Source organism: Delphinapterus leucas, chromosome 14, assembly GCF_059928025.1.
Source record: "Delphinapterus leucas isolate spDelLeu-1000000601 "Yukka" chromosome 14, BTC_Dleu_Yukka2, whole genome shotgun sequence".
Lineage (NCBI taxonomy): Eukaryota > Metazoa > Chordata > Mammalia > Artiodactyla > Monodontidae > Delphinapterus > Delphinapterus leucas.
In genome coordinates, this window is record NC_143142.1 from 5,756,078 (window position 1) to 5,783,757 (window position 27,680).

The following is a 27,680-nucleotide window of genomic DNA, read 5'->3' on the forward strand; positions in this document are numbered from 1 at the left end:
AAAAAAAATGTGTCCCCAGCCTGTCTGCCCCAGCCATGACGAGCCTCAGATGATTCTCCTGGGTGGGGTCTCCCAAGGGGCAAGTGCTTCACATTCTCGGAGCAGACGGGCGATGCCACACGCTACTTCCTTCCCGGCTTTATTGAAAAGAGAAGGAAAATGGCCCACGCCTTCGGCCCGAAGGCCCTCTGGGCCGGCGTCCAGAAACCTGAAGCCTGCAATTAAATGAAACTGGATCCTTAGGTGGGGAGAGCTTCTCTCGCCTGAAGAGGAGGCTCTGGAGACCAGGCCCTGGGGAACCACTGCTCACGGATAGGCTGTATGGGGTCTGGGGAGACGGTGGGAATGTTCTAGCCAGTCTGAGTCCAGGAGGCTGGGCTCTGGGCCACCAGCTAAGGTGGCGGCTGCCTTTTATCAAAAAAAATAATAATAAAAATTACAGGTGACTTTCTCGTCATTTGAGCTTCCTCCCCAGAGACTGCCACTTCTCCACTGGACATGTGCTCGTCTAAGAATGTTGTCACACTTGCACGGGCCTCTGCATGGTTTCCTGCATGGCCTGGGGCCCCTGTCTCATCTCCAGGCTGGAAAGATGCACGTGGCCGTGTCTTTCTGTGTTTGCCGCTCTGCAGTTTGCTATTAGAATGAGCCACAGGACTCTGCCAGTTTTGTAGGTCAAAAGTGGTCGAATATTGACAGCTTTTATATAACTCAGCCTAGTAGTTTCCTCTCCACGTTGAGACAGGCAAGCAGACTGGAGTGGTTCCGAGCAGGGATTCTGATGGCGTGGGTCCCCATCCCTCCTGGCCTCTTTCCAGCTGTGAGATGTCACTCTGTACCTCAGTTCCCCATATGTAAAATAGGGACTGAAATAGCACCTGTTTTCTAGGATCGTTTTGAGGATTAGAAGTGTAACACACAAGGCTTATCGTGTAGCTATTATTGTTATTTTTAAAAATTCCCTGGCGGTCCAGTGGTTAGGACTCTGTGCTCTCACTGCCGAGGGCCTGGGTTCCATCCCTGGTCGGGAACTGAAATCCCTCGAGCTGCGTGGTGTGGCCAAAAAAGAAAAAAAAGAAAAAAGAAAATAGGATTTTACGACGTGTTGGTGCAGTTAGATCTAGTTGATGGATTTTAACTTCTGTAGAGATGGTATCTTGTCATGGGGACACAGGACGTGTGATTGGTGTATTCCCTAGATACCGCTTGGGTTGGTTGCCGTGTTTGGAGCTTCTCTGGGTGCTTCCAGGTGCTCACGTGCTCTCCTCCTCCACGTATTCCTGGGAGTGGGGCTGCTGGCTTGTGGCTCTTCCAGCCGTTGCTGGCAGGTTCTGCGGGGGGCTCCCCTGGCTGGCCCTCTGTGGTAGGGTGTGAGATCTCCCCATGGCCAAGGCCTTGGGTAGGATGTGTGGCTCGACAGCTGCTTTATGAAAAAGACTTTCTTGATTTTCAGAAGCAGAACCAACCAGTTCTTTGTATTTTATTTCATTTTATTTTATCTTATTTTATTTATTTTTGGCCATACCACGTGGCAAGGGTCTTAACTGCTGGACCGCCAGGGAAGTCCCTGTGTTCTCTAGAAATTGGAAAACTAAGACACAAAAAAAGCCTGCACACACACACAAAAAAAATACAACCATGTTCTCACCACCCCCCCCCCCCCAGAGAGAGAGACTGTTGGCATCTTGGTGTCTGTGGGTTTTGATGGAAAGGACCAGCTCAGACCGTTGCTGCCTGCAAGTGACCGTGGGGAGAGTTCGGGAACGGGAAGCTATCTAGATTCTGCAGCCCGCACTTCTAGACCTGGTGGGTCGGAATCCTCAGGAATGGGGCAGGTAATTGACGGCTCTGGGGTGGGGCTTTGAGTCAGTTGGACCTGGGACCTTCCTCAGCCCTGCAGTTGTTGTGTGACATTGGACACGAAAACCTCACCCTTGTGATCTCGTCCCCTTGCAGGGTTTTGTGCAGCTCTGCACACTGTAGGTGCTCAATTAAGCAGGATTTCTCAACCTGGGCATTGCTGACGTTTGGGCTGGATACTTCTGTTTTGGCGGCTCTCCTGCGCACTGTAGAATGTTTAGCAGCATCCCTGGTCTCTACCAGTGGTACCCGCCACCCATTGTGACAACCAGGAATGACTGCAGACATTGCCCAGCATCCTCTGGGGGGCACAGACACTCCCCAGGACATCTGTGGTACACGAGGGCTGTTAGGAGGGCAGAGAGGTCCTGTGAGGGAGTTTTCCTTGGTGTCTGTGTCCAGCGTGTAGATATTGTTCATTCAGATGTGCTCACTGGGTACCTACTGTGTGCCAGGAGCTGTCCCAAGTGCGAGGATGTGGCTGGGACCACGCCGGGCATGAGCAACCCCACCCAACCCCCCAACAGGCATAGACGGACACTGCCCACCCGCCCCGGCTTGGCATCGGCATATGGTGGTGACTTAAGGCCCGTTCCTGCCTCAGTCTTCTCATCTGTGAAGTGGGGGAGGTGTTGCCCTGAGGGTTGCTGGTGATCCGGCGAGGAGCTCTGTCACCTTCGTGGGCTGGCTGTTTCCTTTCCGGGCCTCAGTTTCCCCATCTGGAGAGTGGCATTCGTGGTAGCACTTGCCTTCTGGGAGGCTGTGGGGATTAAGAGTCTCTTTGACCGGGCACGGGGCGCACAGTAGGTGCTTTGTGATGGTGAGCAGGTGACCTGTGTGCACAGACTCGGAAGGCCAGTGCGCACATACCTGCCCTTGGGGTGGGGGGCGCTGCAGCGGGCCGTGCGGGGCTGGGGCCGAGGGTGGGCAGGGTGTCCTCTCCATGCCTGGCTGTGCAGGTGGGGGTCTTGGTTGGAGGGGCTCAGCTGCCCTCCTCCCCGGGTCCCCGAGGAGCCGGCTCAGTGGAGATCCCTAAGGCGATTAAGTGGGTTCATTTGATCCTGAACGTGAACTTGAGCAGGCGGCTTATCTCCTGGAGATGAAAGCCGGGCTGGCGAGGAGCCACCTGGCCCACGCAGGGAGTGCGGGATTTTCTCCTCCACCCCCTGCCCAGCCGGGGCCTGTGCTGGGGCCTTTTGCCCCACCCGCCTCCAGCCCCTTCTCGCGAGCTAGCAACGATCGTATCCTCACTTTCCCTGTGTTACAGGCAAACAGCTAAGGCTCAGAAAGGTCGGCTAGCTTACCCAGAGCCACACAGCATCCTGACGACCCCTGACGATATTTAGAGCATATACTTGGAAAATCCCCTTTACTCCTTGGCGCTGAAGTTCCTCCTGAATACGGTCTTGACTTTGCACAGAATTAACAATAACAATAACAACAGTCAGTGTACACTGTAGTATAAAAGGAAATGGGAGGAAGCGCTGCTGGCTCCCACTCAGAATGAGTAAGTGTCGATGCGATGCAAGTGAGATCAGAAGCGTTTCGGTTCTGGAAACACATGAAAGTGATGCTAAAGAAAAAGCTAGTGTCTGGATCGGTTCTGGCAGGTTTTTTTTTAAACGGCCAGGTTATTTGAAAATTGTGTGGAGAGGGTGGCTTTCGTGGCGTGGGACTGTCCCACTGGCCGAGCGCCAGTCCCAGGACAGCCAATAACATCCCTGCCAGTTTCTGAGATGTTCCAGAGTGGGGACCCTGCCTTGGAGACCCCCTCGGCCCTAACAGAACAAAGACAACAAGATGCTGTGAGTGGGGGGTGGGACCCCTGTGGTCGAGACCCTCCCTGCTTTCATAGTGGCAGACCAGACACTGTGGTCCCCCTCCCCCATCCACTGTCTGGCTCGGCACCCACACAGCCTCCTCCTGGCCCCTGAATCCATCCTCTCTTGTCCCTGCTGTGCTCTCCATGCTGCAGGCAAAGGGATCCTGTCCGAAGGAGAATGAGAACCTTCAGCTCCTTGCCTCGCCCTCTCCCTTCCCTTTTTCCTCCTCCTCTGAGAATAAACCCAGAGGCCCCAAGGGTGCCGGGGAGCTGTTCACCCTCACTGACCCATCTCCTGGCTCTCGCTCCAGCCACATCCCTCCCCACCCCGGCCTCTGCACTGAGCCGCTGCACTTGCTGTTCCCCCACCAGGCGTGCTGTTGTTCCCTGCGATCGGCATGGCGGCTGCCATCAGGCCTCAGCTCAGATGTCACCCTCAGGAGGACCTCCTGGCTGCCCAATCAAGGGCACCCCCTGCAACCACTGTCCCAGCCCCCCACTTAGGTCTGTAGTTGTTGATCGATGAAGTTTCTTGGTTGATTTCTTGCCCTGGTGTGTTGTCAGCCTTCCCACATCAGGTCACTTCCGAGGAAGCAGGAGCTGCCTCTGTCTTGTCTGCTGCTAGGCCACCAGTGCTTGGAATGGTGTCAGGACGTAATAGGGGCTTGGTCAGTTAGTGTTGACGGCTGATGGGTCCCTTGGCAGCAAGACCAGATGGCTGATGGGTCCCTTGGCAGCGAGACCAGCCCTGGCCTGACCTGGAGGAGGGGGAGGAGGGTCCTGGACACAGGTCCCTTGTCCCTCAGGTGGATTCTACCCTGTCTGGAACTGACCAGACCAAGAGGCTGGCCCAGGGGAGGGTGGGTGCCACTGACTGCTATTTCCTGCCCAGGAATAGAGGCTCTTAGGGGTCAGGGTAGGGGTGGGGTCAGTGTGGCGACGTAGCCCCTGGGATTCTTTTGGCAGTGTCTGAAGACATTTCGTTTATCCCAGCCTGGAGGAGGTGTCACAGGTATAGCGGTTTGACGCCAGAGATGCTGTGAACATCCTCCGGTGCACAGAGCAGCCCCACAGTGACGAACGATCAGGCCCAAGTGTCTTTAGCGTGAAGACCGGGCATCGGGCCTTAGGAACTCACATCTTGATTGTGCCCTGGGCAGGGGAGGGCAGGAACACCTAGATTCCCTCTTCATGCTGTGTCCGTATTTCTGTGGCCCAGAGCATGCTCTCCCCTCCCCTCCCCCCCGGGCACTTCCCTGATGGGGCTGATGGGGCGCTGGCTGGTGGACGAGGATGGATGTGATCTAGCGGCCCTGGGGCCAGTTCACAGCTCGCCTAGTGGCTGTTCTGTGCCCCGGGTCCCCCGCCTCCACTCCACCACAGAAGCAGGAACTTTCCAACACAGAGCCCGGCTGTGAATCAGTGCGACTCACTCTGGGCAGTACGTGGGGCCTCTGGGGCTGTTTTCAGTTTCTACCAAGTTTCTCACTGTGACTCAGTGTTGCCCCCTGGCCCGGTGACCCAGGCTTCTGAGCACCTGCTGAGCTCCTGTGGGACATCACAAAGAGCTGGCTTTGAGGCTGCCCTTCGCTGGGTGCTTCGGGCCTCAGTTTTCTCATCTGTGTAGTGGGAACAGCGAGGGAGATGTTATGGGTGTTTACTGTCATCAAACAGTGGATCCCAGGGGCCGCATGTGCCCAGGGTGTGCATTGGAGGGAAATGATGCAGACACTAGGGGGTGAAAGCTGGGAGACTCATTGGGGGACTCACTCAGGGGAGGCGCATGCCCTGTATCCCCTCCAGCTCTGTCCGTGGAGGATCTGGGTGGAGGGCCGTGTGTCCAGGGGCTTCTGTTCTCCATGACAGGCAGTCGCCAAGCCCGGTCGGGGATGGTGGCCTACGTCTCTCACTGGGTCATGCTTCAGAGGCTGGGGCGGGGGGCCTGTGCCCCAGGTATTCTCATCATGACCTGGCTCAGGGCTTGAGCCTGGTGTCCTAGGTGCTGAGGGGCTGGGCTTGCATCCCTGGGGAGGCGGGCTGGTGAACCCTGATGGCGAGCTTGCACTGAGCACCTGCTGTGTGCAAGACTGTATATTTCCGCACAAAGTAGCCCTCGGCATCACCCCCATTTTACAGATTGGGAAACCAAGGCTCGGAGGAGCAAGGTGACGGCCTCAGGCTTAACAAAATGGTAGAGCTGGGATTTGTGCCTGAGCCGTCCTGGTTTTAACTCCCCTGCTTATCACCTCCACCTTGTAGCAGAGGAAACAGCCTCAGAATTTAGGCACCGGCGTGGGGTCGCCCAGCTAGAACCTGGTGCAGCTGGGGTTGGGTCCGGGTCTCCGGCCAGATCCCGGGCTGCTGGGACTCTGTGTATGGACTCCCTTGCTGGGCCTCTCTGTCCCCATCTGTGCAGATGGGCTGGTGCCCCTGGTGCCCGGGTCACAGATGCTGGGGTGGGTCGGGGCTGGTCTTGGGGAGCGGGAGTGTGCAGAGGGAGGCCTGTCGGGGTGGGGGAGGAGTGGGGTGCTCCAGTAGTGTGCAGAAGTCCTGATCTCCCTTCAGGACCAGGTCAGCGGGAACCACCCCTCCCGCCTGGGTTGCTGGACTCATCCTGGGCCCCCGGTGACAAATCTCTTTCACCATCTCTTGACCCAGACAGTTAATTGCTTCTGGCGATCAATCGCTGGTTCCATGACACCCCTGCTCTCCCCGGCAGCCCCTGGCCCTGCCCTGCAGCCACTAATGGCCCAGACCCTGCTCTTGGGCAGGGAAGCTTGGGGCAGGGTGGGAGGCTCTGCAGTGGTTTTCCCTTCCAGCTGACCATCAGGCAGCCTCCTCCCGGGGGACCCAGCAGCTGGCATTGTAGGGCCCTTGGCCTGTGCTCCTACAGGGTTGAAACTGAATTAGCTTTACAGAGAGCCTATGATGGGGCCTCTGAGGGACTTTCAGAGGCTTCTGGAAGTTTCCACCCTATGCAGTCCCCTGTGCCCCATTCCCAGAAAGCCCACTCTCTTATCTCCCACCCCTCAGGGGACTCCCAGGTGGAGGTGATGTGTGGTTAAAGTGGATGCCTGGATGCAAATCTTAGCTGTGGGAACCCTGGGTACACTTTCTTGCCTCTCTGCCTCATTGCCCCCATCTGTAAAATGGGGAGAGTCATAGTAACTCGTGTGTACGGTGCTTGTAGGAATTAAACCAGATAGTAATTTACAGGGCTTAGCACAGTGCCCACGCAGTGAAAGCCTCAGGGGAGCTCCAGGTGTCTGCAGCTGGTGATGCCGGTGGTGGACAGACAGGTAGGCGGACAAATGGCTTCTCCGTGCTGCTGTCTTGGGCCTCCACAGGCCTTGGAGCGAAGCCCCTGGCCCTCCCGGCCTGATCTGTGCTGCCTGCCCTGACTTGGCCTGTGCTGGGCCGGGAGCCAGGCTGCCGACACCCGTGTGGCCCGAGCCCCCGTCTGCCCCCCTTCCCTCCAGAAACGGTCGATATCCTGGCTCCTTCCTGGCGTCTAACTGCTCTTGTCGGCTGCTGTCTCCGCAGATGGCCCCACGCCCCGTAGCGAGGAGGCGGGCGGGAGGTTTCTGAGCAGTGTGTTCTGGGGCCAGATTGAGGGTGGAGCAGGGGGAGAATGGGGCAGCCGAGGGAGGACGCCTGGGCCCCCATCTCCCTGCCCCTCCCTGGCTGTGCCATCTCGGGCAGGTTGCTGAACTTCTTTGGGCCTCAATTTCCCCATCTGTGAAATGGGGTCAGGATAGACGGCCCAGGACCTGGCACACGGTGACTGTGCATGCAGGAGGGGCTATTATTATTGCTGTAGTGACCATCGTGGTTGTTTGGCCTGTGATCAGCGCAGGTCTCTTTTGGGAGCCCGGATAGGTGGACTGGGGGCTGGGGGGCCTGCGGGCAGGGTCAGTGCGGATCCTCATTCTCCTCCTGACTGTGTGCCTCCCTTGGATGGGCCTGAGCCCCCTGGAGTGGGGCCGTGGCCCCCATGGTTGGATGGGCTGTGCCCCCTTTGGGTGGGACCACGTGTCCCCCTCCGTTGGGCCACAGCCCCTCCTCCCCTTTTGTCCTCCCCCAGGCCCTGTCGACTCACATCCACACTGGCTGTGGCCTTGGCTTGGCTGCGCCACTGCCCTGCCCCCATGCCCTGGCAGTCGCCGGCTGCTGCAGTCTGGTGGGGAATCAGAGACCTGGGTGAACTCTCCATGATTGCCTCTCCGCAGCTTCAAGGAGAGCCGGCCTCAGCTGTCACTTGAGAAGGAAAATAAAATATCCCAGTGGCTTCTAAGTGGAAGAGCTGCCTCCCTCCCGTTCTGGCTGTCTGGGCTGCTTGTTACGACAGTGACAGGGAAGGGCGACACCCGGTCCCAGGGGACAGGGGAGACTTCCCTGTTCATCGGGTGTGAAGAGACGTGTCTGGCAGACCCAGGCAGCTCTGGGAGGGGCGTTAGGTCCCTCACACCCTAACGCCTCAGGGCCCTGGCCTGCTCCTGCCCTGGGTGCCTGGGTCACACTGTACCTGACGTCCCCAAATCCAGCCTGCAGAGATGGCTTCCGGAAGTTATGCCTGCCCACTGGGGGCAATGCCCGGATCTGCGGGATCGCGTTTAGGGCGTCTGTAGAACACGTTTCGTGGCTTTTGCTCATCTTGGCCTCGTATGGTTCATGCTGCCACATGGAGGCTCACGTGGGCATCACTTCCCTTTCCTCAAAGTGGCAGGCATTGCAGCAGCCCCCGGGCCCTGGGTGACTTTGTAGAACTTGACCTGTGCCCACTGAGGGGGTTTGAGATGGGAAGGCAGGGGCTGCAGGTGGAGGAGCATCTTTTCTCCAAGGCTGGCTCGGGGACCTGGTTCCAGCCCTGACGGTCCCGGGCAGGGACCTTGTCCCAGCCTCCCGGGCTCATTGGCAGATTGGCCGAACTTGACCTGTGCCCACTGAGGGGGTTGAGATGGGACAGCGGGAGCTGCAGATGGAGCATCTCCTCTCTGAGGGCCGGCGCCAAGGCTCCTGGGCTGGCACGGCAGAGCCTGGCAGGGGATCCTGCCCTGGGAGGAGGTGATGACTGGGTAGGGATATTGTGGGTTAGTTGTGGCTCCTGCTTTTTGTGAGGCGCTGGCTTCTGGCCTCTGCACTGACTAGGGAGAGAATCGTGGAGAACCCGCTCCCCGGGGATGGGGTGGGGAACCATGAAGTGGGTGGCAGCCTGGCTGTGCGATCCCCTCTTGGAGCCTCAGTCTGTCCATCCAGGAAATGGGTAGCAGCAGCTCAGGAGGCTGCAGGGAGGGTTAAGTCGGGTTACTGCTGCCCGGCTCAGGGTCTGAGAACACAGGGTAAGGGTACCACTAACAGTAACAGCGCTCAGCCCTGTGTGCACGGTTAAGGCCGCCTGGGTGCCCATCCTGACTTCTCTCATCAGCTGTATAACCCCTGGGACAAGTGACTCAACCCCCCCAAGCCTCAGTTTCCTCATCTGTAAAATGGGGATAATAAAATAACCTACCTGGGGACTTCCCTGGCAGTCCAGTGGTTAACACTCCACGCTTCCACAGCAGGGGGCACGGGTTCGATCCCTGGTCAGGGAACTAAGATCCTGCATGCCATGCGGCGCAGGCAAAAAAAAAATGCTCTGTAGACTTTAAAAAAAAAAAAAAATAAAATAAATAAAATAGCCTACCTGAAAGGTTGTCGGGAGTTAAATGAGTATGTAAAGGCTCGGCTTGGTGTCCTCACGGGAGTAACTAAACGCTAGTTATGGCCACTGTTATTATTGCCGTTGTTGTTGGTTTTGTGACTGCAGCCAGATTGCATGTAGCTGAGTATGAGGGAGTGTGGGCTGCCTGGAGGAGGAGGCCGTTGGGCTTGTGAGTGTAGGTGGGACTCGCATGGGTATGGGAGGTGCATGGGGGGCTTTTCAGCGGTGGGGAGTGCGGGGATTGGGTGAAAGACGGCAGGCAGGTCCAGGCCTCCCCCAGTGCCTTCTGTGATCCTGGCCCCACTGTGCACCGGGCACTGTGTTAAGTCTGTTGTGAGTCGGCTGGGCCCACTGTGTGCCAGGCCTTCTCTCAGCCCTGCTGTCAGCTGCACCTCACAGCGTTGGCCCTACTGTGCTGAACCCTCCTCTGTATGCAGTCTCTTTTACTCTGAGCCTCACCCTGCTGTTCCCACTGTGCATCTGCCTTTGCGTCAGGCCTTGTGGCCTCAGTGAGGGATAAGGCAGGTCCTTTCCTGGAAGGCTCAGGGTCTGCTAGAGGTGGCCAGGCAGAGTTTTTGGGTGAGGTGGCAGTGAGGGCCAGGATATGACTGGACTAACTGGAAAGGCTTATAACATCGAGGGGAGGGGAGAGGACATCATAAGCTGGGCTTTGAGGGGCGTGTAGGAGTTCTTTGGAGAGACAACTTGCTGTCACTTATACCAGGGCAAATTGTGGGCACAGACCTGTCTGATACGGGTCTGTCTGGCTGTGAAATGAGCACACTGGGGAGGAATTTGCCAGGGTCCCTGGGAGTGGGGGTGGGTCAGGGGATTCAAGAAAGGGTTCATGTCCCAGCTTTTTTCTTTTGCTTCCAGCTGAGAGACTTGGGACAGGTGACCATTCCATGCCTCAGTTTCTCTGTTTCCCCATTTCTCTTGGAGTGTTGCTGTGAGGGTCCTGAAGTGGGGAAATGCAGAAAGCGCTCACTGTGACTAATAAGCTTGTTGAGGTCTACGCCGTGCCAGGCACTGCTCTGAGGGGCTCTGCTGTGTTAACTCATTTAGTGGTCACAACAGCCCTTCGAAGGGACACTGTTACCATCCCTCAGTTTATAGACAGCGAAATAGGAGCATGGGGAGATGAAGTGACTTGGGTGCCCAGTGGAGTGGCCGAGCCGGGACTGGCACCCCGGTTGCCTGTGTCACTGCCTTGCCCATCACCTGCAGGCTCTGCGGGGGCTCCGTCAACACCCCTCCTTCTCACACCGGGAAAGTGTGCCTCCTGGGGCCCTGCCGAGGGTACGGCCCACGTGGCTGGAGGCCCAGAGGAGCCTGGGCTGGGAGGGAGGATTTGTTCTGAGCCCTGGCTTGTGCAATCACTTTTAGCAGCCTGCCCAGGGAGCAGGTGGAGGCAAAGGCCTGGTGTTGCTAGGGCCTCAAGGGGCCAGTGGGGTCGGGGCCTTGCCTCTGGGTGGCTACGGCACAGCCTGGTGGGAAAGGTTTGGAGGTACTGAGGTTCAACTACCAAGCACTTGCCTGGCACTGAGACTTCAGCCCTCAGGTTCTGACCTTAGGAGAGACTCCAGTGCAGAGAGAGGCTGAGGCTTGGCCTGGGGAAGAGGACACCACCTCCATGGAGCCGACAGGGATTGACACGGAAGTGTCCTCCCTGGCCGTGCCTCACACTGTTCTACTTGGTTATGTGTTAGATCCGAATGTGCCCCTCCCCTCCCATGGCCTCGCCCTGGAAACAAAACCCAGGCCAGTATCGCCACCACCCCCCCCCCCCCCCCCCCGCCTCGCCCTGTCCACCACTGCTTCCAGTTTAGCTGGGTCCTGTCTCCAGGCCTCTGCATTTGCTGCGCCTTCCTCCTTATCTCTTCAGCCCTGGGCTCCAGTGTCACCTCCTGGGAGACCCTACCTGTCTTCTAGTCCTCCCCCATCCCCCATCACGCCTGTCATTCATTGCAGGTTTATGCTGGTTTATGTCTGTTACTTCAGTCACTGCCCTTTGACGTCGTCTGGCTCTTTTCTTTTTTCTTTCTCTTTATTTTATTTTTTTATTTTTGGCCTCGCCACACAGCTGTGGGATCGAAGTTCCTGGACCAGGGATTGAACCCTGTGCCCTTGGCAGTGAAAGCTTGGAGTCCTAACTACTGGACCATCAGGGAATTCCCCATCTTGCTCTTTTCTTGATGTATCTGTGTGGTGTTTGAGTGTGGGTAGGTGTGACCGTGTCCCCCGAGGACCCTTGTCTTTTGTATTCATGGCCCCATCCCTGTGCAGGGGCTCTGTCAAGCTTGTCAACTGGCCGAAGGTTGATGCTGGTATCCCAGTCAAAGCTGGACAGCTCTCTCTGGGTTTGAACCCAACTGGCTCTGCCCTCCTGCACCTGTGTGGCTTTGGACTGCTAGCTTCCTGTCTCCGAGCAGGGTGGATGGACACTTTGGGTCAGCCTGTGTGGCTGGGGTAATCTGGGTGGGCTTCCTGGAGGAGGAAAAAGGCAGTGTTATGCTGGTGCTGGGAAGGCAGAGGAGGGGGTGGGAGGGCAAATGGCAGAGTTGAGGGCCAAAGCTCTGAGGGGGGCCTGATGGGGCTTGTTTGGGGGCTTGGTGCCATGTGGGGGCAGGTCTCAGCCCGTGGGCCCTGGGGAGCTTTTGAAGTGCTTAAGGGAGGGTTACCGAGGGCCTGGGGGAGGGGAACCCTTGGAAGCCATCCTCTTTCCTGTATCTGCTTTGCTGGGAAACCAGTCTGGTCAGCCCCCCTTCCTTCCCTCCCCCACTCTCTCCCCCAGGGGTGGGGGTAGAGGAGGTTGTGGCTGGGATTCAGCAGTTGGGCTGGGCCACGACAGGACCATGGCTGGAAACACGGTGCGGGGGGCTGGCTCCCCCGCGGAGCCTTCCTGGGCCAAGCGTGCGTGTGTGGGAGTGTGTGGGGGCACAGTGTGCGCAAGCATGCACGAGTGTGAACAAGTGAGTGAATGAGGCCGTGAGTATGTGCGTGTGTGACTGAGGATGTGCAGCAGTGTGAGCATGAGCGTGACTGAGACCTTGAATGAAAGGGTCTGCTCCCTGGCTTGAGCCCCTTGCACAGGGGTCAGAGCCGCCCCCCTCCTAGGAGGCCCAGGGACCCGGGGACCTTCAGGGCCCACGGAGGTCCCACTGGGTGAAGCTCTGCTCAGGGAGCTGTTGAGCCCCCTCCCTGCTGGGGGTGCCTGGGGTCAGCCTGGGAGTGGCCACCTCCCCACTCCCGCTCTCCTTGTTCACACTCAAGGAGGGTCCCCCCACCAGTGCCCTGGCTCCCGAGGCTTAAAGAGCTTGGACCTGGGTTCAAATCCTGGTTCTTTCCCTTCCCTTCCTGACCTTGAGTGAATTACTGCTGAACATTGGCTTCCTGGCCTGGAAACAGAAGCCCCCATACCTCCCTCCCTCCCTCCCGGGATGGTTGTGAGGATTACGTGAGGTACCCGGGACCCGGGAAGCAGCCCAAGCACAGAAAGCCCACAGGAAGTGTATGTGGTTCTCCTTCCCTTCCCCACCCAGAGCTGTCGCTGTCCAAGCCGGGAGCCCAGCACAGCCGCCAAGGCTCCTCTTCCATCCCTCGCCCGCCCGCGTGAATTCTACTTGCAAAATGCTCTCCATCCCATCCACTTGTCCCACTTCCACCCTCACCCATCCTCCACTCCACAGCCCGAATGCACTCTCCAAATTCCGGTGGGACTTGTCCCTTCTCTGCATGTGAAACCCTCCTAAGGGTCTCCCTGCCCCTGGGAATAAAATCCCAATCTGAGGGGCCCTGCGGCGATCAGCCCTGCCTACCCGGTTCACACACACACTCACTCCGCTTCCTTCCAGCCTCCATGCTGTGATCAGCTGTTCTCTGCCCGCATCCCCCATCCTCTCGCCAAGCGCACCTTTCACCTTCCTCCGTGGGGCACAGCGTGGCCGTCGCTTCTCCTGGGAAGTCCCCAAGTTTTCTAGGCTGGGAACTGCTCTCTGGACCTGCGTGTTGTGGGCATTGCTGGGAGATGCTCTGTATGGCCCCCTGGGGCCGGCCCAGGCCGGTCTTGACCTCACGCCATCAGGTGCTTTGTGTCCATTGGGGGACTGCAGGGGGGACTGGCTGGGGCTGGGAGATGGTGGGAAGCAGGTGGGGTCTGATCTCCCAACCCTTCCACAGTGGTGCCTGGGGAGAGCGCCCAGCCACCTGACCCCGCCTGAGCCCTTTGCAGGACCTGCTGCAGGGGGCTGGCCACAGAGGCTTCTGGGAGGCTGGGATGGCTACGGAGACATGCCTGGGCCTCCCTGTTTCCAGCCTTCCTGCAGGGCCCTGTCTCTGGAGCTGCCGCAGATGGCAGGACAAGTGTCAAGCCTGGAGGCACTGTAGCGAAAAAAACCTTAAAAGGACAGGAGAGAAGGGGCAGGGTCCTTCCCCATGTGCCGCCTGCAGCTGCCCCTTTTAGGGCTCCTTGGGGTCTTGGAGCTTAGCTGCCAGCCCCTGCCTTGGGGTCATAGAATGCCCCGCAGGAACTGACTGCTGCTAGTGGGCCCATGCTGGCTCTGAAAGCACTTTACCTCCACGGCATCCCTGTGAGGTCGGTGTTTTTAATGTATCATCGTTCCCATTTTTAAAAATTAAAAAAAATTTTGTTGGCCACGCCATGTAACTTGCGGGATCTCAGTTCCCCAACCAGGTATCAAACCCGGGTCCTCGGCAGTGAAAGCGCAGAGTCCTAACCACTAGACCACCAGGGAAATCCCTCTCGTTTCCATTTTAGAGATGAAGAAACTGAGGCTCAGAGAGGTGAAGCTACTTGTCCCAGGGTGCACAGCTAGGAAGGGCAGAGCCCAGATTTGAACCCAGGGAGCCTGGGCCCAGAGCCTGAGCCCTGCATGCAGCTGCCTCAGCCTTATGAGAGCCGGAAGCCGCAGCTCCACTCGCCTTTGATCCCTGGGTGGGGGCAAGGGCTGCAGAAGGGGTTCCCTAAATGTCCACTCGAGGCTGAGATGTTTGTGAACGGACGGGTCTTGGAGACAGCTGTGGGGAGTGGGCCCATTTTCTGGATGGGAAAACCAAGGTCAGAGACTCCAGGGTCACAGCTGTTAGTAGAGGAGCTGGGACCACAGCCAGGGTTTTGATCTCTCTCTAGTGGTCTGCCCATTACTATTTGTTTACTTGTTCTTTTTCTTGCAGAAGCTAACACAATAAAGAATGCATAGGGACTTCCCTGGCTGTCCAGTGGTTAAGACTCCACACTCCCAATGCAGGGGGCAGGGATTCAATCCCTGGTTGGGGAACTAAGATCCTACGTGCCGCACAGCACAGCCAAAAAAAAAAAGAATGCATAAACACGTGGCTGCAGATTAATGAATAATTGTTAAGGAGTCACATGCGGTCTTCTCTCCAGAGGTGCTTAACATCCTAACTTTTGTGGGAATCATCTTTTTGTTCTAGTGTGACTGCCCCTGCAGACCTCTCTACTCGTGAAAGTAGAGTCTTGCCATTCCCAGAATCTTATAAATGGAATCCTCGCGTGTGCTTAGCATCTGAGTCTGACATCCCTCCATGTGGTTGTGTGTCTGTAGTTTGTCCCATTTTATTGTGGGGTAGTATTCCATGGTATGGATGTACCGCTGTTTGTTTATCCCTTCATCTATGGATGGACTGTGTTCAGTTTTTTGTGATTATGAATAAAGCTGTTATGAACATTCATGTACACATCTTTGTAGGAGCATATGTTTTCATTTTTCTTGGGTAAATACCCAGCAGTGGAGTTGCTGGGTCACATGGTCACCCAAATGTATGTTTAACTTTGTAAGAAACTGCCAAACCGTTTTCCAAACTAGTTGCACCATTTTGCACTGAAGTAGTGATGTCTGAGAATTCCAATTGCTCTGCATCCTCGTCAGCACTTGGCATTGTCTGTCTTATTTTAGCCATCCAGGTGGGTGTGTAGTGGTCTCTTAGTTTGCACTTTCCTGATGACTAATGATATTGACCATCTTTTCATGTGTTTATTGGCCATTTCTATATCCACTTCTGTGAAGTTCTGTCAAGTCTTTTTGTCCATTTTTCTGTTGGGTTGATTGGCTCTTATTTATTTGTGAGCGTGCTTTTTATATTCTGGACACTAGTGTTTATTGTGCTGGTTTTGACTTTGAATGGTGACTCAGAAATTCTTGAATGAGAGTCTTAGGCCCACCCCTCCATCAGGTGTCACTTACTGACTTTTCACAGGGTCCCCTGGGAAGTTAATGGGGGATTTTCACAGCGACAGTGTGATCTGGGCCTGGGGTCCCCTGGGGGCTTGGCTGGGGTGTGAGCTGCCTTTATAACCACATAGTTCAGATTGGAATCCCAGCTCTGTGACTTCCTAGCTGTGGGACCTGGGGCGTGAGACTTTGATTCTCTGAACCTCAGTTTCCCCCTCTGTCAAATGGGGTAGCAGTACCACCTCATGGGGTTGTCGTGGAGAAACACTTGGCCTGATGTACACAGTGCCCCAAGTCCAGGCCAGTGGGCCTTGCCGTCTCTACCTGCACATTGATGTGGTCATACCTTAGCCCATTCATGGGGATGCTATGATCCTTGCTAACAAGACCCGTGTTTTCCCCTGCAGGTCCCCCAGAGTCTTTGAGGACACAGCGTTGCTGGTGGCTGTTTCTGGTAGGTTCACATCTATCCCTCCTTGCTGTCTCCAGTGGGTTCGTATTGCTGGGACCTTCTCGTGGACAGGGCGTCGGCAGTTGCTGGGGTGCCAGGTTCTGTTGGTGGATGTGGTGGTGGGCTCTGTGTGGCCTTGTGGGGTGGGGTCTGGGCAGCAGTGTTGCCCAGGGTGGAGGTTGTGGGTTCCCCCGGGATGGGGTATTTTCTGGCTGAGTGCATTGATGTACAGATGGTGCCTGGGAGAAGGGGTTGTCCCAGCAGTGCAGCTGTGTGACAGTGGGTTTTCTGTGTCTCTGGGGTTCATGGCCACATTGCTTCTGTGCCCTGATGGTGGGCTGCAGGCTCAGAGAGGGTGGAGCCTGTGTGCTGGCCCTCGAGTTGGGATGTTGGACGTTGGAGGAGGCCCTCGAGCCAGACACCTGTGTGCCACCGTGGTCGCCGTGCCCAGCAGGGGACCCGGGGTTCCAGTCCCGGCACTGCCACTTTCATGCTGGGCGCCCAGGACAAGTCACTCATCTCCCTGTGCCTCCATTTCCCTGTCTGTAAACTGGGGTAATGAGTGTCCCCTCGTAGGGTTGCTGCGACAATTAAATGAGCTGATATGGAGCAGCGCCTGGCACAGAGGAGCTGCTCAAAAGCCCATCACCACAGTGCTTTTCACGTCACTGTGTTTTGTGACCCTCACAGCGATGCTCCAAAATGGGCTGTTATCCTCATTTTATAAATGGGGAAACCGAAGCACAGATGGGTCACCTGTGCCATGTCTCAGCTGGAAGCAAAGAGCGGGGGCTAATTCTTTGACTCTCCCAGGGAACCTGGCAGATTCCTCCCCAATGCACCCATTTTACAGCCAAGCAGACTGAGGCCCATGTGGGGCTGGTCTGTGCCCACTGCCTTCCCTGTCCCCCCGCCGACCTGGTACATCTGACGGCAGGGGTCTCCCCAGAAAGCTTCTCCATCAGGGGGAGTGGAGAGCGGTTCTAGGGGCACTGGCAGAGTTTGGGGTGTCAGGGAGAGGGAAGGCAGTCCAGGTGAGGGTCAGTGGGGTGGGCACAGGCTTGTTTGTTTTTTGTTTGTTTTTGTTTTGTTTTTTTGGCCATGTGGTGCGGCTTGTGGAATCTTAGTTCCCCGACCAGGGATCAAACCCGGGCCCCAGCAGTGAAAGTGCCATGGAATTCCCAGCACAGGCTTGGAGGAGGGGATTCAGGTACTGGCCTGGCTGGTGGTAGAGGGAGGCATCTTTTATTTTATATTCTTTTCAACCAGGAGAGGCAAGTGGTCCCAGGCGGGGAACCTGGAGCCTGGTTGCCTGAGTGCATATGTCTGTCTGCCGCTTGTTATTTGCGTGACCTTGGGCAGGGTCCCGAGCCACCCAGTGCCTCAGTGTCCCCATCTGTAAAATGGGGATGGAATCAAATCCCCCCACAGAGCTGGTGATTGTTGCTGAGATTTTTGGTTTCTGTATTTTTGTTGAAGCAGCGGGAGCCCTGGCAGAGGAGGGAGCTGAATCTGCGGGTCCCCTCCCTGTGTCTTGTCCTTGCCCCCCGGGGACAGGGTGACCAGCTGACCCAGGCCTGGGAGAGGCAGTCATGTGGCCAGAGACCCCCCTGTGGGCGTGGTGAGGAAATGCCCCACCCCCACCCCCCAGGCTTCTGGAGAGTCAGGCAATTTGGGGAAGCAGTGGAAACACATCTGGAGGGCATGTGGGGTGCCTAGCCCCTGTCCGTGCCAGTGAGGAAGGGCTCGTCAGTGGATGCAGCTGCTGGGGCGCAGGCGCTGGCCCCCCGCAAATGACAGCTTGACCCCTTCCTGGCTCTGTGTCACCGAGCACTGTTCAGCTGCTGGGGCTCGGGACGTGGGGCGTGGGCTGCTGCGAGCACCAGTGCTTAGTAGGTAGGAAGCGCTCACTCAGCGCTCCCAGCATCTTTCTTTACCTCTTACCGACTGAGCTGTTCTTCTAGGGCTGGGAAGGGTTGGCAGCCAGGCCTGGCCCCAAGAAAGGCCGGAGGAGGGTCTGAGGAGCCCCCAGCCCAACCCTTGGCGTCCACGATGGGGTCAAGATCTGGCACTCTCTGCTTAGCACTTCTGACTGCTGTTCCCTCATCAGGGCCACACCAGTGCGGTAGGGACTGGAGGGCAGTGTCCTGGGAGGGACGGTGGGGGGAGGTGGTTACCTGTGCAACCCCATTTTGCAGAGGGGCAAACTGAGGCTGAGAGATAGGAAGGGGCCTCCCTGAGGCTGCAGCGCCGAGAAGCAGGGTAGGGGCGGGTTTCAGTCCTTGTCTGTGACACCCAGCCGTGGACTGGCGTCCTGGGTCTCTGGGGTGGTTCTGCAGTGGGCGGGCCTCCTGCAGACCTGGGTGCAAATCCCAGGGAGCTGAGACACTTCTGTGCCTTGGCTTCCTCATCTGTCAAATGGTTGTCCTCCAAGGATTGTTGAGGGCACTACTGGGCACGTCCTGGCTCAGGACTGGCTGCTTTTGGGAGATTTTAATTTTCTTCATTCATTGAACGATTCTTTCTAAAGCACCTACTGTGTGCTGGGCCCTTTTCTGGGTGCTGGAGATAGAGCTGGGGATAAGCTGGACAAGAATCCCGTCCTCCCTGGGTGAGGCAGACAGTTCACAAGTCAGATACGTAGTGTGCCCTTCGGTGGGGAGCGCTGGGGTGAAGAACCAGCAGAGAGGGGGTTTGGGGAGTGTGTGGGTGACCTGGGGGGTTGCAGTTTCAAATGGGGGGGTCAGGGTGGGCCTCCCTGAGAAGGTGGCATTTGAGCAAAGACCTGCAGGAGGAGGCAAGGGAGCCTGCAGGTCTCTGGAGGAAGGGTTTCCCAGGCAGAGGGAACAGCCCGTGCAAAGGCCCGGAGGCTGTGTGGAATGGGCCCCCTGGATTGCAGGAGTCTGCATGAGTCAGGCCTTGCTCCTTTGTTCCTGAGCCTTTGGGGGCCCCCAGTAGGCAGGAGGGAGGGACAGCCTTGGAGGTTGCCTGCTTCCTGAGCCAGGCCCTGGGCCCCACAGAGATGGGTTTTATCTTGGAACATGGGGGACACCGGTGGTGGTCCCCGCAAAGTGATCAGCCCAGCCGGGTTTTCTACCTGGCGTTCTCGGTGCCTTGGAAGTTGGAAGGAAGGCGGCCTTGCCTGGGGTGATCTTCCCTCCTTCTCCTCTGCCTCTCGGTCCTCCATCCATCTGCGCCGCAGACCTAATGGAGAGCCTTCCTCCTGTGGCTGAGTTATCCGCTTGTCACTCCAGTGGCCCACCCGAGGACGATAAAAGGGCTTTTTGTCTGCAAGCACTTAGTTTCCTCCTCTGGGGCGATCCATCACGTCTGAGGGAGGCCGAGGCAGACAGATGGGGGAGGGGGCGGAGGGGGTCCCTCCCCCTGCCGAGGAATCCAGTGCTCTGAGGAGAGCCCCCTGGCAGGACCCAAGGGGCTCCTCAGCCCAGAGACAAGGCCTGTCTGGGGACAGGCAGGGGCGTCTGGCAGCAGGGCCACCGGGGGGCATGGAGGCCGGGCAGATGCTTTGGGTTCCCCTCCTGAAGGCAGAGGCACAATATGGACCCCACATGGGAGGCCTTTTGAGACCCTCCTCATCTTGGGGGGGTGGCTGGGCTGGGTCTGGTGGGCCCGGAGTCAGGGGCAGGGGAGCAGGCACTTCTGAGAAAGAACCACAGTAAGAAGCAGAAGGGGAGACGTGTGCGGGTCGAGGAGGACAGAAGTCCTGGGTGATCATGTGACAGCAGCAAACACTTCAACACTGCACTGTCCTTATGCCCATTCTACAGATGAGGAAACGGAGGCACAGGGAGGCGATGTGACGTCCCCTGTGTGCAAGTGGCAGAGGGAGCCCAGCTCCAGAATCTTTTGTGAGGGTGGCGGTCCTGGGAGGAGGTGGCCTGTAGGCTTTGACCCTGCGGTGGTGGAGGGGAGCGCTGGGTATCCTGGGCGCTGGGTATCCTGGCTGTGTGAGTGCGGGGCACCGTGGGAAAGTGGGGTTTGCCCCAGCCTTGAACCTCTCCCAGCGTGGTGCCTGGTAGCGAAGAGAGGAGTGGGGAGGGGTTGGGGGTGGGTGGAGGCTGAAGGTGGATGGGAGGGGGGCGGCCGGGCTTTCTGGATCCCCTGGGGACAGCGGGGGACATTCACAGGGCTGGGATGGGCAGAATCACACCTCTCTATTTGCCCCACCTGGGCAGTGGGGCGGCGGGGGGAGGTTCACAGGGCTGGGATGGGCAGAATCACACATCTCTGGACTCTGTTTGCCCCACCTGGGCAGTGGGTCGACGAGCTCTGCCCCTAGTTGGGGGGACGCTGGTCCCTTCATTGGGTGGAGGAGGAGAATGTATGGGTGGTTCTCTCTCCTTCCAGCTCAGGATGCTCAGCCCTGGGCAAGCTGTCCTTCCCCCTCCTTCCTCCCACTTCCCCTCCTCCCTGCATCCCCCACCTCTCCCTCCTCCTTCTTTTTCCTTCCCCTCCCCTTCCCGCAGCCCCCCTCCTTCTCCCCACAGGCCACCCTCAAATGACAGCAATTAATGGTGCCTCTGATGGCGGGCTGGGAGGACGAGGCTGACAGTTGAGCGCGTCTGTCTGCGGCTGGCCCTCTAATCGGGCCCGGGGGACGCCCCTCCTGCCATGGCTGCCAGGCGCTGCCTACCTGCTCCATCACTCCCAGGGCAGCAGGAGCCGCCTTCAGACAGGCACATGGGAGCTGGCACAGAACCCCTCAGTCCCTGAAGCCCCCTCCCTGCCGTCCTTTTCCTGTTGTCTTTTTTCTTACGTAAATGAGTGGGCTCTGGGGTGACCCTGTCCTGCCCCAGTTGGTGTATATGTGATGGCCTGGCTGCCAGGACGCCCCTTCTCCATCAGGATGTCGTCTCTGCCGGCCAGCTCCTGTCCCCAAGTGACCTCTAGGGCATACTGTCCCGCCCTCAGGGCCAGCTCCTCTCCACAGGGCCCTCATCCTTTTGTGTCCGCTCTCCTGGGAGGAGTGAGTTGGGTGGAGTCAAGGAGACTTGTCCTGTCCTAGACAGCAGGCATCAGTTAAATGCTGGAACCCTGGCAGTCTGGACCCTTCAGTGGTGGAGGCAGCTACCCAGGCTGGGAGTCTTGTGGCCGGGGGCTTATGTGTGGTGGGGGGACAAGAATCCTGGCCAGCCCTGTCCACACTGGGCCTGGAGCTTGCCCGTTCATCATTTAGCAGCAGCAGTAACGAGGCCCCTGCTGTATGCCAGGGCCTGCAGCAGGTACTTTTACCTCGGTTCATTTTAGTGTACAATAACTCTCCAAGGATCATGCTATTTATAACCCTGCTTTTGTAGATGACAGGCAGAGAGGCAAAGTGATTTGCCCTAAATGACCCAGGAAGGAAGGGATAAATCTGGGATTCAGTCCTTACCTGACTTGTCCAGGGCTCATAAATCAGGGGCTTTGGGGGAACTTGAGGGGCAGTGAAGGAACCAGCAGACCTGACCTGGGCATGGGGATTGGAGTTAGTGGTGTTAATAATATATGTGTATATTCTTCTGTTACAGTTAAAAAAAAAAAGCCTATTGAGATGTAATTAACCTGTAATAAGATACACCCATTTTAAGGGTTCAGCTCCATGAGTTTTGACAAATATAAACATTCATATAACCACGACCATCAGGTTGTAGAGCGTCTCCATCACCCCCAAAAGAATCTCCACCCACCCTGCACCAGAAGCAACCACTGATCTGCTGTCATAGAGGTTATAGAATCTTCTAGGTTTTCATAATAAAATTATCATAAAGTATGTACTTTTTGGTGTTTGGGTTCTTTCACTCTGCGTGAAGTTTTTGAGATTCACTTGTCATTGTGTGCATATATGATTCCATTTGTTTATCAGTTCATGGGTTGATGGACCTTTAGGTTGCTTCTAGTTCTTGGCTATTAATGAATGAAGCTAGAAAGTCTTTAAACCGCTTTGCTTTTTCTTGCCTTATTGCATTGGATGAGGCCACAGGGTAGCAATAACTGGCAGCAGTTGGGGGTTTTAGGGTTAGCTAGCTTGTGAGTGTTCTTAATAATCCCATTTGACAGTTGAGGAAAGTGAGGGTCTGAGAAGTCAGGTGACTTATCGAAGGTCATTTGGCGAGAGCTGGGTGCTTTTTCCTTCTCCAAGCTGGGAAGTACCAGCCCCACTGGGTGCACCGATGTGCTTGCTGGTCCAGAGGGTCACGTCAGGAATTGGTGACAGGGTGGCGGTGCCTAGAATCACCCTTCTTCCCCCTGGGTTTCCTCTGCTGGAGAGATGAAGGTGTAAAGGATGTTTTGCACCTTCCACCTTCCAGGTTGGCACTGAGCACTATTGAGTGAATGTCAGGCTTTGCGTCTCAGTCACGGAGGTCTTCTGGGGAGCTATTTTGGGGCGAGGCAGGAGCATGGGGAGTGGGGGTGGGGACAGAGGAGGGGGTCCCCTCCTCCCTCGCCCGAGGGGTGTTAGCCAAGATGACTTTTCAGAGAAGGAGGCCTGTAAATTAAATAAGCAATCCCGTAAATAAATAAGTAATGAAGTTAGTGGGGTGCCTAATTACATCAAATTCATAATTATGGATGGATGCCTGCCCGATAATTGTACTTGTTTTTAATCTTCAGCTCTGACATGTATCTCTTTCCGTCTGATAGGAATCCCTGCCCCCAGCTGGAGGGAGGAGGGAGGCGCTGCCTTTCTGGGCTCCCAGTGAGAGCTGGGTGGTGGTGGTCCCCCAGACACCAGGGATCCCGGTGGACTTGTCTTTATCCTGCAGTTGGGTTTCTAAACCTTTTGAAATTGCAGCAAATGACAGCAATAACAATAACAGGGTTTATCATAGTAATCATGTTGCACTTTACCTGTTATAGTTTATATAATCCTCCAACCCCCCTGTGAAGTAGGGATTGTTGTCATTCCTACTTTACAGATGAAGAAACTGAGGAGCAAAGAGCTTAAGTGACTTGCCTGAGGTCACACAACCAGTGAGTTTCGAACCCAGTCTGTCTGCCCCAGAGCCCGCATCCTTCCAGGTCTTCTGACTTAGCCTCCAGGTCCTCTTGTGTGGGTTACCTGGAGTGCTGTCTCTGCTGAGCGTGTGCCCTTTGAGGGAGATGCTAACTTAGGGTGGCTCAAGGCACCCAGAGGCTTAAATGCTGAAAAAGATCAGCTCATTCCTTCCAGGACTGCCGTAAACCCAAACAGAAACCATTCTGAACCATGAAATAAAATTTTGTTTCATTTAATGACAAAGCAAAAGCCCATTTGCAGAAATTAAAATAGCCTCTTTCTAGATCTTCTCTTTCTTTTTTTGTGGCTTTGATTTGCTGTCTCTTTGGACACTCGTTTTCCTGCCTGTGATAATGATCGTTAGACCCATTTTCCAGATGAGGAAACTGAGGCTCAATGAGGTGGAGGGACTTGAGTGAGGTCACACAGCAGGTGGGTGCTGGGGCCGGCATTCTAACCAGCTCTTACCACCTGGTTTGGGGCCACATCAGGTCCCTGGCATGGAGGGGTCTGCCTCTCCTGTCCGAGAAGTGAAGGGCCTGTGCACGCCAAAGGCTAGCTTCGCTGGGGTCCTTGCTGTGCTGGGTGGCCAGGAGACCAGCTGCACCCATATCATTTAGGGGACAGAAAGGATGGCAGTGGCTGGAGGGGCAGTATTGTTCTCACACGCCGTCTACGCAGACCCCAGACCCCCAGCCAAAGTCACTGCCTCTTTCACGGTGTGCCCTGTGTCTCAGACATCTGACCCTGTCAGGGGCAGTGGGGCCTGAGCCCTTGGGATGCCCTTGGGATGCCCAGGCCTCCACCAAGAGTTGCCCCACTGCAGACTGCAGTGAGGGAGCATGTTTCACTTTCTGGGGTGCCCGATGGGGCCTGCATTTTGGGGAGTCCAGCAGGGGCTGCAGCTTGGGCTGGTGTGGGGCATGTACACCCTTGTGCTGACTTCAGTCTCGTGGGGTTTGGGGGCTCTCCTGCCCCTCCCTGTAGCCTGGGACGGAGAGGGGAGTTGAGGACGGACTCACATGAGGAATTGTGTGTGTCCATGTTGCTCCTGAGGGTCGGAGCAATCCGGGGAGGCTGCCTGGAAGAGCTGGAACAAGCACGTTGAATGAATATTAACAAACATACCTTGTAGGAACTCCTGCGTAAAGCACTTCAAACAGGACCAGGCACAGAGCAAATACTGCATTTATTACCCAAGCCAACATTTCCTGACTTCTTGCTTGCCTTAGTGCTATGTGAGAGTTTGCCATTATCATTATTATTAACCCTATAATTTCTAATGATTCCTGCACATTTACTTTATGCCAGGCTGTGTTCTAAATGTATCATATACATTCACTAATGTACTTCCTGAGGCAGCCCTACGAGGTAGGGGCTAGTATTATCATCCCCATTTTGTATGTAAGGATGCTGTGGGCACAGAGAGGTTAAGTGGCTTCTCCAAGGTCACACAGCTGGCAGCTGGCAGAACTGGGATTTGAACCCAGGAAGCTTGACTCCACAGCACCTGCTGTTGATTATGGGGTCTGTGCAGGCACCACCTGCAGCCCTCCCTGAGCCTGGAGCCAGAATGAATCCCTTGGCAGGGCTGCACCGGCGGTGGGCCAGCCTCCCCGTGTAACATAGGGCCCTCAGGCATGCAACAGCTGCTCTGGGCTGGTCAGGACTGGTCAGGACATGAGGGTCTGCTTCCTGCCTCATTGCAGCCAGCCTGGTGTCCCCATGGCCTCCTGGGAGTAGGGTGTGATACACAGCAAACAAGACACCAGGGCCTTGCCTTGTGGATCCCACGGACTGATGGGGAGATGGGCAGTACAATAAACAAACATGCTACTGCAAGGCAGGGAAATGCTGGTCGTGGAATAACGCAGGGTGGGACGACTGTGCTTTCTGGGGGGCTCGTCTTAGGTAGAGGAATCAAGGGTGATCTCTGAGGAGGTGGCAGTTGAACTGAGACCTGGACCATAAGAAGGAACCAGACCTGTGCAAGGAAGAGGGATGAGCCAGCTAGGTGTGTGTGTGTGGGGGGGGGGAACAGCATGTGCAAAGGCCCTGGGGTCATGATGTTTCAGGAATGTTGAGAGCCAGGGGCAGCAGGAGTAGTTCTCTGGATCTGAGGCTGTTCTATAGACCTCAGTGGTTGGGTCCTTTACCACGTTTAAGGCAGAAATCAAGTTTAGTGGCTTTTGTTTCTCCCGTTTGTTCTTTTGCTGGTTGATTAATTTACATTTATTGGGCACTGGAATGTTCTGGATATTTGTAGGCCACTGGGGTCAGATGGAATTCAGGCATGGTTCGTGCCTTTGAGGAGTTTAGTGTCCAGAGGGAGAGGGTCAGTTAAGCAGTAAGGGTCATGTGGACAGAGTTCAGGCTGTATCACTGGAGCGTAACAAGTTTCGAATTTGCCTGTGGTCAGGACGGGCTTCTTTGGACAAGTATCAATTGAGGTGAGACCTGAGGGTGATTAGTTAGGGCTCCTGAGTTGTGGTGGAGACACATTCAGGTTTAGGCCACAAGGAGGAACTGATGGGAGCTCCTAATGGCAAAGTCCAGGGTAGGACAAGTTCAGGCATGGCTGGATCCAGGGGCTCAAAGCACACCTTGGAGAGCTGGCTCTGTCTCAGCTCTGCTTCCTTCTGTGTGGGCCTTCTTCTCAGGCAGGTTCATGCCACCAGCACAGCAAGCCAAGGGGGAGGGAGAGTCACCTGCAGCCCCAAGAATGGCACTCGTTTCTCTTTGCCATTTCCTTGCCAAGTGAGGCCTTCAGTGGTTGTTCAGCTATTTTTAACACTGGGGGTGGGGGGTGGCCAAGGTGAGGGAAAGGAGTGTCCCAAACTCAGGCGCAGTCTGAGGAAAAGGAATGAGGCAAAAGGGAGGGGTGGGGATTGTGGCTAACTGGCATGCTGGATATTCTGATTTTTTTCCAAGAGAAGCTGGAAATCTGGATTTTATAAGCAATGTCCTAATTTTAAAAAAAACATTATGTGTGCCAGAAAGAGCTTCCCTGTTGGCCACAGCTGGCTGTCATCATTCTGTGGCCTCTGTTCTTAGCTGTGACTTTCATCTCAAAATATTTTGTCCTCCGTGATCTGGGCACACCGGTCCAGGGAATGTCACAGATGGTCCCAAGACTTGAGAATTCACGTTTAATGCCTCCAGAGAGATACCATTTCCAAAGGTGGAGGCCTGGGGCTGCAGAATTTCTCCCAGAGCCCTCCAGAGGAGCTCAACGTGTTCTGAGAGATAGTAAACCCTAGTGGTTAGTGATGTAGATTTGGGCATCACACCCCCCCGTGTTCAAATCCTGACTTTGCCACTACTAGCTGTGTGTCCTCGGGCAAGTCACTTCACCTCTCTGTTCCTTCGTTTCCCCATCTGTAAAATGGGGATGATAACACCCCGTAGGATTGTTGTGAGGCATCAAGGAGCACACAGGTGTGAAACCTGTTCTCCCCAGTGCCTGGCACATTGGGAGTGTGTGTCCCTGGTCTGGTGTAATTTGTTCTTCCTGGGTTGGGTTCTGGCATCTGGCTGGTGGTGGCCAGGAGCTTTTCTGGACACCTCCTCCTTCCTCTGCTGCCCAGGCGTGGGCTCCCCTGCCCCAGCCATCGTTGCCAGTTGCTCTATGCCCTTGGCTGCAGGATGGCACTGCAATTCGATGTGAGCAATTAGCCCTGCCTGCGGCCAGCTCACAGCTGCTGTGGGTGGGAGCGGCACCTTTTTAAAATAAAAAGAGGGACTTCCCTGGTGGTGCAGTGGTTAAGAATCCTCCTGCCAATGCAGGGAACGTGGGTTCGAGCCCTGGTCTGGGAGGATCCCATGTGCCGCAGAGCAGCTAAGCCCGTGCGCCACAACTACTGAGCCTGCGCTCTAGAGCCTGTGAGCCACAACTACTGAGCCTGCATGCCACAACTACTGAAGCCCGCGCACCTAGAGCCCGTGCTCCGCAACGAGAGAAGCCATCACGATGAGAAGCCCACGCACCGCAGTGAAGAGTAGCCCCCGCTCGCCGCAACTAGAGAAAGCCTGCGCGCAGCCATAAATAAAAATGAATAAATAAATAAAAACAGCACACGGGAAGCCAGCCCTAAGGGACAGATCACTACCTTTAGCCACAACTGCCAAGGGGTTAACTGTGATGCTTTTGTGCCTGGAAGAAGTAATGAAGTGCAGTGCATTTGGTCTGGGGAAGTCTCCGTTCAGGGGCAAAGGCTCCCCATCAGGGAGGCCCCTTTCCTGCCAACTGACTGTGAGTGGCTCATGGGTACGTCTTTCAGGGAAGGGGGTCTGGGTTCTTTGGGGTCTGTTCTTGTCTGGCACAGGCCGGGAGAGGGCCAGCTGCAGGCGGCCCCCTGGGAGAGGGGATGGATGATTTCCTTAAGATGCTCAAGCATTTGCCCCTGCAGCTTCCAGCCTGGTCCCCTGGAATCAGTGTGGAAAGGAGAGGAGGAGATGAGGGATGTTTCCCGGCATTTGATGCTGCTGAATTGGGAGTCTTGATTGTGACAGTGGCTTGAGTTGTGGTCCCCCAAAGAAATATCCACTTGGAACGTGTGAATGTGACCTCATTTGGACATAGGGTCTTTGCAGATGTGATCAAGTTAATGGTCTAAGATGAGATCATCCTAGAT

The 27,680-nt window shown here is 56.1% G+C and overlaps 1 protein-coding gene across 30 annotated transcripts in view; it reads left to right on the forward strand.

Moving 5' to 3' along the window:
* NCOR2 (nuclear receptor corepressor 2) overlaps positions 1 to 27,680 on the forward strand; it is a 224,483-nt gene that overhangs the window by 14,966 nt on the left and 181,837 nt on the right. For 29 of the 30 annotated variants that reach the window (XM_089894358.1, XM_089894378.1, XM_089894383.1 and 26 more), the window contains exon 2: positions 16,003 to 16,049. The exons of the other annotated variant lie outside the window; for it this stretch is intronic. The gene's annotated coding sequence lies outside the window, so the exon portion shown is untranslated. The remainder of the gene's footprint in view (positions 1 to 16,002; positions 16,050 to 27,680) is intronic. 30 annotated transcript variants of the gene reach the window in all.